The sequence below is a fragment of the Marmota flaviventris genome, chromosome 14, assembly GCF_047511675.1.
Source record: "Marmota flaviventris isolate mMarFla1 chromosome 14, mMarFla1.hap1, whole genome shotgun sequence".
Taxonomy (NCBI): domain Eukaryota; kingdom Metazoa; phylum Chordata; class Mammalia; order Rodentia; family Sciuridae; genus Marmota; species Marmota flaviventris.
Window position 1 is genome coordinate 7,629,729 of NC_092511.1, and position 15,245 is coordinate 7,644,973.

General features: G+C 49.3%; 1 protein-coding gene across 10 annotated transcripts in view; it reads left to right on the forward strand.

Annotated features, from left to right (window-relative positions):
• Positions 1–15,245, forward strand: part of Greb1 (growth regulating estrogen receptor binding 1) — a 122,228-nt gene that overhangs the window by 44,115 nt on the left and 62,868 nt on the right. For 7 of the 10 annotated variants that reach the window (XM_027937882.2, XM_071601341.1, XM_071601342.1 and 4 more), the window contains exon 1: positions 3,628–3,861. The exons of 2 other annotated variants lie outside the window; for them this stretch is intronic. The gene's annotated coding sequence lies outside the window, so the exon portion shown is untranslated. Of the gene's footprint in view, positions 1–3,421; positions 3,490–3,627; positions 3,862–15,245 lie in introns of those variants that run through there. One more of the 10 variants, XM_071601338.1, reaches the window with a different exon arrangement.

The following is a 15,245-nucleotide window of genomic DNA, read 5'->3' on the forward strand; positions in this document are numbered from 1 at the left end:
TTGCTGCTGTGCCCGTCACTCCTTCAGCCACAGGTCCCCTCTCTCATGTGGCTTCTGGAAGTTCATTAAACCCGAGCCGCTCCTTTGCTGGTGCCCTCCCTTTACTGTTCTTCGTTGCTGTGGCTTAAAACACCTCCTCCCTTTACAACCTTTTTTTTTTTTTTTTTTTTTTTTTTAACTTTACCATCTTTCACAAGTGGTTTCAGGAGGGTCAGGTACATGTGGGTTAGGAGTTCACACCACGGTCCTTCTGTTAGTCCCCCTAGTCAGACTGCATTTCCAGAGGGAGGTGGCACTTGGTAACTGACACTACGCAGTGCATTTGTTGACCCGATGAATTGAATGAGTCCCCTGCGACCTCGAGCTCTGAGTTTCTGGAATCCAGTAAATTAAGGGAAGGGGCTGAGGGAAAGCTTTAACTAGAGGAGGAAACAGGGGCTCTTGGGTTGCCACAGAATGATCCTGTTAGCTCCGCTCACAGTACTGGTTTTATCCTCCCAGCTTCCCGGTTGTGCCCACTAACTCTGACGCTTTGAAAGTTCTGCCCAAGTGCGGATGTGTGTGGTGCCCATGTTGGCTCCTCGGGTTGCTTTGAGCCCTTTTCTTTCCCTTTCTTCTTTGGTATTGAGGATTGGACCCAGGGTGTTTCACCACTGAGCCATATCCCCACATATCCCCAGTCCTTTTTAATTATTACATTTTGGGACAGACTGTAGCTACATTGCTTAGGGCCTTGCTAAGTTGCGGAGGCTGGCTGTGAGCTTGCGGTCTTCCTGCCTCAGCCTCCGAGCGGCTGGGATGACAGGTGTGCCACCGCACAGGCTTTGCTTTTTCTCTTTTGCTGTAAAAGGCAAGCTCTGCCTTGCAAATTCACTCTTATCAGGGCTGGGATGTGGCTCGGTGATAGAGTGCCCATCTGGCATGCACTCGGGCCTAGGTTTGATACCCAGCTCTGCAAAAACGAAAACAAAGGTAACCAACCAAACAAAACCGCTGTTATTAAGTACTTCAGATCTCCTGGGACTGTGGCTGGAATCGGGTGTGCGTATTCACATTCTCTGCTCTTGGGAGATCCCACTGTGAGAGCCGCGTGGGAACAGTAGGGAGACCAAGAAATGCTCAGTTCAATTTGGGGATGCTGGGACCTCTGTACAGTAGAAGCAATGCTGGACCCTGAACTGGGTCTTGGAGGATGAGTAGGAGTTCGTATTGTGAATGAAGAGTACGGTTTCCTAAGTAGAGGGAATACAGCGTGGGAAGAGCAGGAAGTGTTGGTCAGTGGTCAGCATCTGTCTGCCCTTGCAGCGTGTGCCAGTGAAGCTTCGAACCCCACAGGGTCCTGAAAACCTCTCAGGGACAAGTTTGATGGAAGCCCAAACATATTTATTTGTTAATGGAGGTTAGCATGGTCTCTGGGACTTTCTGTTGGATAAGCAGAGGCTTTTCTGCTTTTTTGAATGGTGTCACTTCTGGCCTTTGAGGTCAGAAATAAAAAACAAAAAAGGAAACGTGCCAGTCTCAGACACTGATGTTGGCTGTGGCTGGAGACCGTGGCTGTGGCTGGAGATCGTACCTGTGGGCATCAGCTGCGCGTGGGGCAGAGTAGCATTTGATATTGAGTAGAAGAAAGGGTCTTGCGGCAAGGAGATTTATGGCCATTGAACAAGGAATTGCAGATTTTAATTTGGAACATCACCTCCACAGCACCTGTACAGAGCTGGCACTGGCCCAGGGGGTCCCTCCTCCTCAGGGCCTGGGTGCCGGAAACACAGTGCACAGCCTCTGCAGTGCATCGGAGGAAGGCTGATCCTTTTTGCTGACTTTCTCTTCACAATGATGACAACTTATTCAACTTAAAACATTAGCAAATTATAGCAAAGGTGAAGGAAGCATAAAAGGACCTTGAATTCGTTCAATTAGGGACAACGGCTGCAGGCGTTTCCTGCCAGTCCCTTTTAACGTTTTATTTACTTATTTACAGGCTGAAAGCTTGACAAGGATGATTGTCACTGTGAGCCTGTTGTATATAGTAAGTCTATATGTGCTGGGCACAGTTCTAAGCACGCTATGCATGATCATTCACTGAATCCTTACAATGGCCTTAAGAAGCAGGTATTTTATCCTGTTTTTCAGATTGGGGAAATCTCACATAAAGATTAAATATCTTGCTTAAGATTGAATGTCTGATAAGTCAGCATTCAAACTCAAGCCTGGGTCCAGAGCCCATTCTCCTAAAAATTCTTCTGTTCAAACTCTGTTACAATTCATACATTATAGTGTATGTCCTAATGTGTTATATATACACACACACATATATATACACACATACATATATAAATGCATTATATATGTGTGTATATATATGTAACAATTTAAAATACATGACATATTATACAATTACAGCCATAACTATTAAGTCTTTTCCTTGTGGAATGTTCTAGCCTAGGAACATCTGCATCATTCACAAACCCTCCATGCACAAAGCTCTTGTGTATGTAGATAGTGCAGACTGTGTCAGGTATTCCTTCTTCTTGGGCATTTCTGTATCTCCCAGGGTCCCTCCATGACCAGCAGGGCTCTGTGTGGCAGAAGGCACAGGGGCTTCTGGTGCATGGTGTCCTCCCTGGCCCCTCCTTCCTCCTCTGACCTGACGGACTTGGCATGCTCTTGTTTGGTGGGGAGTACAGAGGGCATCAGGGATCCAGTAGAAACACCAGGGAGCGCTGTCCTGCCCTTGCTGTGAAAGTGGGGGGCTGGGTGGGGTCCCCATCAACCTTCCTGGGAAGACACTGTCAGCCTCAGATCAGGTGTACCCCGAAGTGCCTCGTACTTCTGAGGACTACACCCAGAAAGAGCCGGGCACTCTGTCAACTGGGGTACCAGCAAGAATGACCCAGCTTTTTAGACCTTGTTACAAAAGGTAGATGACATTGAAAGCCATGTTTGCAGGGAAATAAGAGACCCTAGCAAGAAGACAAAAACCCCAAATAGAGATATATACCACAAATAGAGTTGGTTTTCATTATTCCTTTTCTTTCCCTTAGGTTAGGATTTAATCAGGATTCCGGGATTTGCGGGAGTCCACAGCAACAGGAGTGTATAGAAAGCTCTGGATAGAGCAGGTGTTTCCTCCAAGATTTCCACAGTGCCAGACACAATTTAAATGAGGAAAGTTTAAAACATCCCCCCAGTGACTCTCACCGAGGAGGTCCCTGTTGTCCCGAGTGTCTCCGTGTTGAGGAGGTGGTATCTGCAGGGGCAGAGCTGAGTGCCTGTGGCCCCAGGAGGCCAACCCGGCTGCTGGCTGCCCGCCTCCTGAGCACAGCGGCAGGCTTCTTGTCACCTTTGTTCTTTGCGTAAGTGTGTGCAGTTTTGTACAAAAACTTTCATGTTTTGAAAAACCATCAGTTGAACTGCCAGTGCTTAGACAGATTGCTGTGTGCCTGCGCGGGGAGCACCCTGACCCAGAGAACACTTCACTCCTGAGACGTAGGCTTGTGGCATTTGCCATCTGACCCAGCAGGAGCCCGGGGCAGATGGAGCTCCAGTTGGAGTAGTTGTGCGATTTCTTTTTCTTTCTTTCTTGTTTTTTTTTTTTTTTTTGCGGGGGGGTGGGGTGGGGGTTGCGATTGTTTCTTTTTTTCTTTTGTGTCCTTGTAGCCAGCCGTGGGGTGCAGACCCTGGAGCCATGGTGTCAGGCCGACCTACTGGGCTCCTCAGCCCTGCAGCAGGTCACCAGGCACACCCCACGCTTCTTCCCTGCAGATCAAAGATGCCGCCTGGAGGCGGGAGCCTCCCCACTCTCCGCCCTTGGGGGCTGCGCCTGTTCTTGGCTGCCTGAAATGACCAGCTTTCTGTAAGGTATGGTGTGTTTGTTTGATTTGGGAGCGAGCACTGGCTGCCCGTTTGGAGGGGTTCTGTTGGCCAGTTTACTTGTGAGGACAGCACTGGTCTGTGTTGAGCAAAGTAACCTCCGAGCATTAGCTTTGGATAAGGTGCAGGGGACAATATGCAGAAGCAATTCCGTTTAGTGAATCTGTGCCCTTTCCACTGATTGAAATGGTCTCTAAGGAGGCTGCATTTAATTAGTTTTGCAGAAGGTGGACACAAGGCCACAGCAGGTGAAATGATACAGGATGGACTGAGGAGGTCCCACCTGCTGTTCCGCTGGTCCTGGAGTGAGATCTTTCCGGAGTTTCTTCCTCCCTGACTTTATTCTGCATCCTTTGGTCCCTTTCGGTTCTCGCTGCGACTGGCTTTGTAGTTCTGGTCCAGAGCACCCGAAGACTTCTGCAAAGACTCACTGACATTCTGTGCACAGCTGCCTGCGCAGGGCAGGGAAGGGCCCGTGGGCGCAGCTGGGTCACCCTCCCCCACCTTTCTTCCCTAAACAGCTCCCACGGGGTTTATGAGTTCCTTGGGGGAAAGCAGAGCAATCTACATCAGAATGCCCTGTTTCCTGCCAGGGGGAAGTCAAAGAGTTTATAGGATGCCATTCCCAGGCTTAAGGCATTGATTGCCATGTCATATATTTGGGCTGGCTGCTGCTGGGGTGCCGCCGCCCGCCAGGCTGTCCCTCTAGCCAGGGCCTGCAGTGTGCTGGATGTGACAGAGCCCTGGGAGGGCTGTGCTATGTTTTTAAATTTTCATTTTATTTTTTAGTTGTAGTTGGATAAAATACCTTTATTTTATCTATTTATGTTTATGTGGTGCTGAGGATCGAACCCAGGGCCTTGCATGTGCTAGGAGAGTGCACGACTGCTGAGCCACAACCCAGCCCTGTGCTGTGTTAGTTTCTGATTTTCAAAACTTTGGATTCATCAGAAACGTTACCCTTCTTGTCATAGGGAGGGTGGAAGAAGGAGCAGGGGTCAGTGGTGGCTGGCGTGTGGGCTGTCCCTCTTGCTGGTCAGGGAAGTGTCTGTCCCCATAACACACTGCCCTGGAAGGCCTGGAGGGGAGGGGTTCTGGGGGAGGCTGCCTCCCTCGGGAGATGGAGGCGGGAGGGTCTAAGGTGTGTGGTGGCCGGAGTCAGAGCAGGGACAGCCAGGTGGAGAGCAAGGGGACGGAGGCCAGCAGGCAGGAAGCCTGGACGGGGTTTCTCCCCTGAGGGCCTGACTCCAAAGGGAGAGTGAGGTGACAGTGGGCAGACGTAGCCAGGGCCTGCCCATGGGGTTTTGTTAGAGGCTCAGCAGCCCCTGCGAGGGCAGAGGGCGGGTGGGCGTGGGAGGACTCACTAGGAAGGCCTGGCCACCGCCTCCCCTCCACTGGAGAGCACCCCCAACTTCCCAGTGTCTCCAAAGCTGGCAGCCACCTGCTCCACCGGGTCCTCTGTCCCCCCAGGGGCAGTCTTGGTGTCCTTGAGTCTCCCTGGGGTGCCTGAGCAATCTCTCCTGCACAGTCCCTCTGAGCCCAAAGTCGCCTGTGGCTCGAGGGGCTGGTTCTAGGGGCGTCCTCTGAACTTGCAGGCCCCCTGCATGTGCTCCCCATGGGCTCCAAAGCCACACAGTGGGGTGTTGTCCTGGTTCCGCCTGGGTGTCCAGGGCCCCTTCTCTCTGGACCACCCTTTTCTCAGAGCTCTTCCGTGAGGCCTTCCTGGGAGCCTCCTTGCTGTGCCCCCCCCCCCCCCCCCCCCCCCGCACAGCTGCCACCTGCCCAACTGCTGTGGTGTAAGTATTGGACTTCAAAACCCCTATAAGAAGGTTCTCTGCTTCTCTGAAGAGCAGTCGTAGCCGGGCCAGGCGTTGACTGTGTGGCTTGGGCAGATCCCACCACCTGAACTTGGCCCTGATGCCCTCATGGCCAGCCTCAGTGTTCCTAGGAGCCTGGGCAGGAGCCTGGGAAGCTGTCCTCGGCCCAGGGAGGGGGGCACTCTGCTGCTGTGTGCTGCAGCTGGTCCCCAGGGGAGCTGGTAGACAGACCTGTCTGTGGCCTGTGGGAGAACAAAGTGTAAAGGAAGTTCTGGGGACAGGGGGAGGAGGAGAGGGAGCCATGGATTTTGGCCCAGAGGAGCAGCCCCAGGAAAGCTCCCCTCTGACCGATGGAGCAGAAAGCATCGAGGAGACTCCAGGTGATGCGGGGGTTGTCAGCTAACAGGCGTTCTGGCTGGGGCAGGGGTGACTCCTGCTAAGTCACAGCCTCAGATGTGTGCTCAGTTCACCTGGGGCTCTGGGGTCTGGATCTGGGAGCTTCTGGACAGGACGACACCCGGAATCACCGTCACCTACTCACACACCTCCTCTCCCAAGTGGAGTTATTTTCTGGGGCCTGGAGTTCCTGCCCATGGGACATGAAGCGGCGGTGAGGCTAGTCCTGCAGTCAAGGAGCCTCGGGTTTGCTTAGGGAGGGGGAGGGGGTTAGTGAGATGCTTGGAGAGGCAGCTTTCAATTGCCTTCTCCCACAGAAGCCGAAGCTTCATTATTTCCCCTGGAGCGCACCATGAAGATTAATCAAATCAAGTCCAGATTAAGGCGTATATAAAGTCTGTGATCAGCATCTAAAAATTAGAATTACGAGGGCTTGGGGTGTAGCTCAGCGGTAGAGCTCTTCCTTAGCCGGCATCAGGCCCCGGGTTTGACCTTCAACACTAGAAAAAAAAAAGCATTATGAGCAGTTAATTCCAATTTCAAAGAGGATTCTGGAACTTATTAACATCTACTATATTTAATTGCCCTAAATTGTTTATTCATTTCATCCCAAGGTAGTTCTTTTTATCCTCATTTCACAGAGGGGGAAATAGAGGTTCAGAGGGGTTAGGTAACTTGCCCAGAGTCACACACTTTGAGAGAAACATATCCATGGATCCAACTTTCGGAGATTTTATTTCAAAGATATGCTTTCATCATCATAGCAGACAGACAATGACCACTTTGTACAGCCCAAGTGAAAAGATTTTTGAAGTTGGTTAAGTCCAGCCATGCTAAGTTTATTATCTTATGCTTATGTGACCCGACCCTCTCAGTGAGCCCTTCTGGTTTGATCTAACTGGACGTTGGGACAGAACTGCAGAGAAGTGTGTCTCCAGCACATCACGGACCTCACTGGCCCTGTGCACAGGGTTGAGTCAACCACGCGTGCTCCTGGACGATGGGAGGGGTATTAATGATCACCTGTAAGCTGAGTGGCACTGGGGCTGGGAGGGGCCAGGCCTGACCCAGGGAGGATATGATTTTATTGTTTATGAGCAAATCGACAAGCCAGGAGCCCCTGAGCACCCAGAGCCCAGCGTGCTCTCAGGAAGTGAGTCTAGCGCCTTCCAGAGCTCCATGCTGCTGGGGGCAGAGCGGGCCCTGGTCCACAGTGCGGGGCTGATGAGGGGAAAGGGAGAGGAGACAGGAGTGGAGAGCCATCAGGGCCCAGATTTGAGCTGCGCACACGTGACTCTTCCAGCTCCCAGTAAGTGCCGGGGAGCCCTTTTGGACAAATGGATTTTTCTGTTTCTTGGGCAAACCTTTGCTATTCTACTCTTTAAAAATAAAGAAAAGGAAATAGAATCCATTCAAGGGAAGATGAGACTGTCTGCCTGAGTCCTTTGGGCTCATCCCCAGCGACAGCCCCGCCCAATGATAGTGCAGGTGCCCCAGCCGTGACAGGTGGAGATGGCCTGGCTGCTGGCTGCTGGCTTGCTCCGCTGGCCTCTGCAGCTGCGGCAGGTGGCATTCCTAGGATGCTCTCGGTTTCGTTGCTGGCTAGAGATGTGCTTTTAAATGTGGCTTTGCATGTACTGAGGTTTATTTTGTTGCAGCCCTGCTTTGGCAAAACTCCTTAAGAAATAACCTGAGGTGATCCTTTTACTTACCAAAAGTTTAGACATGGTTAGAAAAGGAAACATCATTAAAAAACCAAAAAACAAACAAACAAAAAAAACCAACACCACCACCTTTCTGAAGTCATCAGCTTCACTGAAAGCAAAGATTCCCACAGTTCCTCTTTGGATGTCCTAAAATTGTCCAAAGGTAAAGGAAGTTCTAGGGGCAGGACTTTACTGTTTATGAGCAAATAACTTGGACCAGCCCCTTCATGTCACCCAGACTGTTTTCTCATGTGTAAAATGAGAGCTATGCCACCTGAGATGGAGATGACCTAAAATGACAAATGTAACAAGAAAGGTCTCAGCACAAAGCGGTCCTGATGAATGCTAGCTATGATTTGGATGATTACTTCAAATGTCCTCGGGGTTTATGTTACTGAAGAAAATAGTAAAGACAATACTATTGTATTGATCAATAGTGCTGTTATTTATTTATTTACATACAGAACTGGGGATCAAACCTGAGCCCCACACATGTAGGCCAGCACTCCATCTGAGTTACACCCCCAAAGATTTGGGTTGCAAATGGCAATACCACGATCATGGGCCACGACAGCCAACTCGAGGCACCCACATCTGCAGAGGTGCTAAAAAGGTCTGGTTTTGATATCAGGGTGACACTGGCATCAAGGAATCAGCTGAACAATGCTTCCTTGTCTTTGGTTTCTGGGAAGAGTTTGTAAAGTCCTGGTGTCAATTAGCCAACAGTAAATGCTTCAAGTCCCAGACTTTATCTCTTCATCTGTAAAATGAAGATGATACTTTGGTCACAAGGCTGCTGGGAGAAAATTTCATGGCACTTAATAGATAAGAAACATTTAAGTATTGGTCATTTTGTTTTTCTATTCAATCTAGGGTCTTTCTTTCTCTAAATATACATATATATAAAAGATACACATATATAGCATATTTATTGGTATATAAATTGTATGCATGCCACATCTTGTATATTATTTACATTATATAACATATACTGAAAAATAATGGCAGTAAATAGATAAAAGCGACGTGAATAGAAGTTTGGATGCTCATCTGTGCTCACTTTGGATATGAAGCTGTAATACTTAAGCTCTGTAATGGGGACCTTAGAGGCTCTGACCCGTGGTTCTGGGAATATAGTAGAACCTTCTTGGAATAATTGCAGGGTTTTCTTGGCTCCCAGCATAACAAAGAGGCAGCAGGAAAAAATAGGGGCCATCAAGTTTTAATGTGTATGAATGCTTCTCGGGGGAAGCAAGATGGGAATTAGGTTTCTTACATGTCTTTCTTCCTGTGCCAAGATTGTACCATCAGCCAGGTGCACGGTGGCTCATGCCTGTCATCTCAGGGACTTGGAGGTAAGGCAGGAGGATCGCAAGTTCAAGGCCAACCTCAGCGATGAATTGAAATGCATTCTGCTGACATGTACAACTAAGTAGAACAAATAAAAATATAATAATAATAAAAAGAAAAAAAAGACCAGCCTCAGTAATTTAGCAAGACCCTGCCTCAAAATTAAAAATAAAATGAAAAAAGGGCTGAGGATGTGGCTCAGTGATAAAGTGTCCCCGCAAAAGGTTGTACCATTGCATGACATACCCAATACCCAGGTGCACCCGAATGTTAACACACCAATATACACACACACATAAAACACCTGTTCACACTCAACCTCACACATGCTCAAACACATACACACACCCCTTCCCCTTCCCTGACCTTCCAAAATAGATACAGCACCAATCTGATGAATCAGCACTCAGCAGAGCTGACGCTGTACTGAAGTAGATTTTCAACTCTTGCACAAGATCTTCTTTTTCCTGCAGTTGCTAATTGCCTCTTCTTGTTGTTTAAATCTTTATGAACCTATCAATTATCCGTTTCCATATTCTAAGAGAAGCTGAAAAGCTCATTTTGCTGTGGGGGGACACATCACAGTACCCAGGTTAACGGGCTTTCTGCTGGGGGTCGTCCTTCCCAGAGCCCTCTCTCTGTTGCTGGCTGCAGTGTGACAGCCCAGCTTTGGTCACCCTCCCTTGAGTCCTCTCTATCTTCTCCTCTGTTGGGCCCACTCTTCTGAGCCTGGGGCTTCTTTCTTTCTTGAGAGAAGAAACTTGGAAGATATATATATATATATATATATATATATATATATATCTTACATTTTTGAAAATGGCATTCTTATACTCTCAATTGTTATTTTGGTTGGGTATAGGATTCTAGGTAGGAAATAATTTTTCCTTAGAATTTTGAGAATCTTACTTTATGGTTTCCTAGCGTCCAGTATTATTGCAGAGAAATCAAAGTCATTCTGGTCATTTCAAATCTAGAATGTAGCCTTTTAATTTTTTACCCCTGGTGTTCTTTAGTTTCATGGTGCTGTTCTTGATGGGCATAGTTTTAAACTTATTGTGCTGGGCACTGGATGGAGCTTTTAAATCTAGAAATTTATGTCTTTTGATTTGGAAAAATTTTCTAGATTTTTCTTAGGGACTATCATTCCTTCCTTTTTCCTTTGTTCTCTTTTCCTGGAACTCCTAACAGGCCTCGTGGATCGATCCTCAAATTGTTTTTTTATTCTTCCCTTCCCTCCAGCAACCAAAGAGTTTATTTTCTAACATGGTCATCGAGTAAGGACACTGTAAGGAAACATTAAAACATTTCTCTTTGTATTTGGTGTCTGTTAGGCCCTTGCCCAGCCAACATCTGAATTGTCCTTGTCAAGAGGGAGAGAAAGAGCAAAGGATTCAATGTGCCAACGTCGCCAGCCACATTAAGGACATGTTTAGAGCAACTATGCCCAAGAGTATCTGTTTTTTCCACCGATCTTGGAAATAATATTAGCAAGAAAAAGACACTGATAATTCCTAAAAAAAAAAAAAAAGAAAAACTTGATATTGTAGTTGTTCTACTTGCAATAGTAAAAGCATTTACAATTTTGCATCTTTTCTGTCTTTGTGTCCTATCTTCAACTTTGTCTTCCAACTTTTCTACTAACATTTAAATTTCTGCCACTTAAGCAGTTATTAAGAGCTATTCTTGTTTCTGGGATGTTTGTGTATTATAGCTTTCCTTTCTTCTTGGGTAGATACAGTATCCTTCTGAGAATGTTAATTGTGGTGGGTTTGTTTCCTTTGAGTTTTTTTTTTTTTTTTTTTGGTTTTCTTCCTTTTGTCTCTTTGTTTCTTTTGGTCTCTACCTTTTATGTCAAAAGATTTTTATCAAAAGCCTTTGTTGAAGTCTTCTTCCTCCATCCTTGGTCCTTGGATGTCCATGGGTTTTTTAAGAGTCCAGCACAGAAAGTGGCTTGAAAGTAGAGACAGGCTGTTGACTGGGGTCCCCTACTGCGGTTTGGGATCTGCTCCAGCCGGCATGGAGGGGGGATTCCAGTGTCCAGTGTCTGACTGTCCAGAAGCCTGAGTTTTGGGGAACAGGAACGGGAGGAAGGCACTCTTTCATTCAGGGTGTGGACTTGGAGTCCATTCCCGTTCTCGTCCTGCATCTCGTCAGCTTTGTCCAGATTCTCTTTGGTTTAGTTTATCCTGGGAAAACCTCCAGGTTTCTGCAGGGACCAGGCGGGGTTGGGGGAGGGCAGGGCTCTCTCTTCTCCAGCCCCACCTTTCCCCTGTGGCCTTGACTTCCTGAGACTGCCCCAGCTGGGGTCTGGGCTGTGGGACCTCTCTGGACCCCTGGGCTTTAGTTCTTCCTCTCTCAAAGTCTAGCCTCACCTCTCTGCTTTGCACCCTCTAGATCTCGGTAGCATGTTCACTGCAGTTATCTTCTCTCTGGCCTCTTTGTCTTAGTGTGTTTACTGCAGTGTTTGCCTGCACTGTCCTTGCGGGACAGTTTGGGAGGGAGCGGGGAGAACACCTGTGTCTGTCCCCACCTCTGATCACTCTCCATCTTCCTTCAGGCTCCAAGGCAACCTAAAGATTTGATTTGCAGTTTGGTTTATAGGCACCATGGGAAGAGGATGACTTGGGCTGGATGTCCCAGCCATCCAGAGCATGTCGAGACGGGTCACCTGTGTGACTTGAATCCACCTGGGCCAGCCTGCCCCATCTGGTTGAGTCTGCAGGTGCTAATGGGGTCCAGAGGGCCCGTGGGGGTGGAGCGCGCTCCTGGGATTTGAGCTGACACAGGGCTGACAAGGTTGATTTGGTGAAAAAGACCCCGTCTGGACGCTTCCTGGGAGGCCCCTCAGCCAACCTGCTGCTTCCCACGCAGGGAGACACAGGTTACTTTTCATACATCTTTCTGTTGTTGTTGTTGGGGGAGTAACCGGGGATTGAACCCAGGGTTGCTTACCCGCTGAGCCCTTTTTTTTTTTTTTTTGTATTTTATTTAGAGACAGGGTCTCACTGAGTTGCTTAGGGCTTCACTGAGTTGCTGAGGCTGGCTTTGAACTTGTGATCCTCCTGTCTCAGCCTCCCTTCATGCCTCGCTCTTAATAGCAAGCAACCGCTTTACTCCAAACACCTCTGTCGGATGGACTGCCAACAACAGGACGGTCATCGCTGCCAACGCTGGCTCTGCAGCTCAGGGCTGTGTGTTGCCTGTTAAAAGCAATGTCTGATTTTCCCCCTGGGGTGTGTTTTCATGGCCCCGTCCCTGTGCCATCTTGTAAGCCACTTCTGCTGCTCAGGTGGCGTCACTTCTTAGAGTGTGTCTGTTCCCTTGGAGCCGCATGCCTTTGGGCTGTCTGGTCCCTTTCTCACCTGCAAGTCTCAGAATTTTCCCTAAAATCTCCTCTCTGTCCTTACTCACCTGCTCCAAGTGCCAGCTCCGCCGGTGGCCTGAGGTCTTGCTGACTTCTTGCCCCCCACAGTGGTAGCATGTACGCACCTGGCACTTTTGTCCCTTGTCACTTGTGATCTGAAATTCTTATTTTTTCCAGTGAATATTTGAACTCAGCTAGAAGTCCATGTCACACGTGGACTGCCCGGTGCGGTGCCAGGTACTTCCACACATTGTCCAATCTCCGTAACAACCCGCCTGTCCTCTGAGTGCCCATTTTGTAGCCAAGAACACTGAGGCCCCTGGGAGAAAAGCACATGGCTTGGGCCAGGCTTCTGGGCGTTGGGTGAGGCTGTGCTGTGCCGTGGTCTCTGCTGGGCTGGGCAGGGCTCTGATCCTGCGATTGAAGATGGCCCTGTACCTGGACTGGGAGGAGCAGTTTCTGCCTTGGAATGCGGGTCCTGGGGATAGGTGTCAAGGGTAGAAGAAGTCCTAGGGCAGCTCACAGAGGGCCAGGTCGAGTGGTGGGACCCGGGCACGGGGGAGATTGGCCGGGGAGGCCTCGCACAGGGGCTGCCTTCAGGGGTTCAGGGTTGGCCCTGAACCAGGCTCTTCTCTGTCTGGGCCTTCAGCTCCCTGTGGGCCAGTGCGGATCCTGGCAGGCCGCGGGTCTGGTGTGCCTCTACCTCGACCCTCCTGGCCCTCCTGGCTCTGCCCTTCCTTGCCGGGCAGGCTGGCCTTGTGGTCCGGTCCTGTCTGTGAGTCAGGCACCGCCGTGGGTATGGGAGGCTCCAGCTCTGCTTGGTGTGTCGGGAATGAGAGACAGGGCCCTGCAGTCAATGCCACCCTCCGTGCTCCTCCGCTTGAGCGCACCAGGGAGACTCTGTGGTCATAAGGTCCAGGGGGAGCAGCGTGCACTTCTTCTACCCTGGTTCACTTGGGGCACTATCGCCACACTGTTTGTAGAAGGCTGTAAGGAGGGACTTCCATCTCTCTGAAGGTGAAAGTGTCCTATACTGTTGTCCTTTGGCTTGTGCATCCCCACCCTCCCTCCCTTCTCCTTTCTTCCAGTAAGATTCCTTCAGGCCTGTGCCTGCAGGGCTGGATCCATCCTCGCTAGATGGCTCCCATGGGCCCCTCCTGTGGCCCTGGCTTGGCTCTCCTCCCCTTTCCTACCTGTCTGCCTCAGGCACTGGTTTGCTTTAGTGGACTCCTCTGGGCTCTGGGTGGCAATCTCTGTCAGGCGAGCCTTCAGGACTTGGCAAGTAGGTCTGGAGCCCTGACCGTGTGCTTTCAGCCGGGGCCTGGATTCCAGGCTCCTTGGCAAGGGGCCCAGGAGGAGCCCGTGTGCCTGACAGTCTTCCGACAAGGATGCTTCAGAGCAGGAGACTGTTGAGATCTTAATTGAATTGAGCATCATGCATGTGTCCCCCCATGTGGCTGGGAGCCCCTCAGAGTGTCTTGAAGTATGTGACAGATCAAGGAAACTGGCAGACAGCTGCAACTGCTTCTGTCGGGGCCTCTGGTCACAGCGCTGACCTCCAGGCTCAGGAGCACTTTCTCTTTGTTGGGCTAATTCCTGGAGCAATCCTCCCAACAGCTCATTTCCCGGCTGTAAGCAGAGCTGGCTGAGGGGCCCTGGGGCAGGAATTATTGCCACAGGCAGGAAGTGGTTAATGGTTTCCGTTGGCTGTTAGTTGGGAGAAAAGAGGCTGAATTCCTTACAATAGAGAGAAAATGACGGTGACCACTCCAGTTCCCTTCCCCCATGGGGGTGGGGTGGGGGTGGTGGTGGTATTGCCAGAGCTCCTTGGGGCACCCTGGGTGACATCTTGAAACAGCTCTGCTCCCTGTTGGCACGAGGAGAAGGAGAATTTATTTTTTGTTTCTTCTTGAGTTAATGAGATGTGTGAGACTTTGCCTGGCTGGAAGCAGCCCCCTAGCTGGCACAGGTGGTCCTCCAAGCAGGGCTCCCCTGACCCACACTGCAGGAGCCCAGGCACCCTGCACTGTTTGGCAAGTCAAAAGCTACTTTAAAAATAAAGAGTACAGTGGATAGGAAATACACAGGGATGTAGAAGAATTGAATAATCTCACATATCTCCCTTTGTCCCGTGAAGAGAATTAATACATTTTTTTCAAATGTCTGTAATCTATTTGTAAAGCTCCATTAGGTATCAGTTTCAAAAAGGACCCTGTTAATAAGTTTAAAAAGTGTAGTCACTATCATCAAGTTACAGTCTTGATTATAACTTAATAAAAAGAGAAAAAATCATATCAGACTGAGTCCCCCATCAAAGTCTTCATTATTTAAAAATTAAATACTCAAAGCCGGGTGTCCACACACCTGTAGTCCCACACTTGGGAGGCTAGGGCAGGAGGATCACAAGTTCAAAGCCAGCCTCAGCAACTTAGCAAGACTCTATTGTGGCTCAGTGGTTAAGCGACCCTGGGTTCAATCCCTGGTACCAAAAACAAACAAACAAAACAAACAAACAAAAAAACCCACTCACTGTCAGATAACTATTGGATCAAAGAGGGAGGGGACCAAAAAGGAGATCACAAGCTGGGAAGAAATGAAAAGAACCCTTTGTACCAACCGCACGTGCTGTAGCAGGAGCGGGGCCTGGAGACCAGGTGTGGCCGTAAGGTCTCCCTTGCTGAGGAATAAGATGGAAAGTAAGGACGTGATAAAGAAATGCTTTAAAAAGCTTGCAAA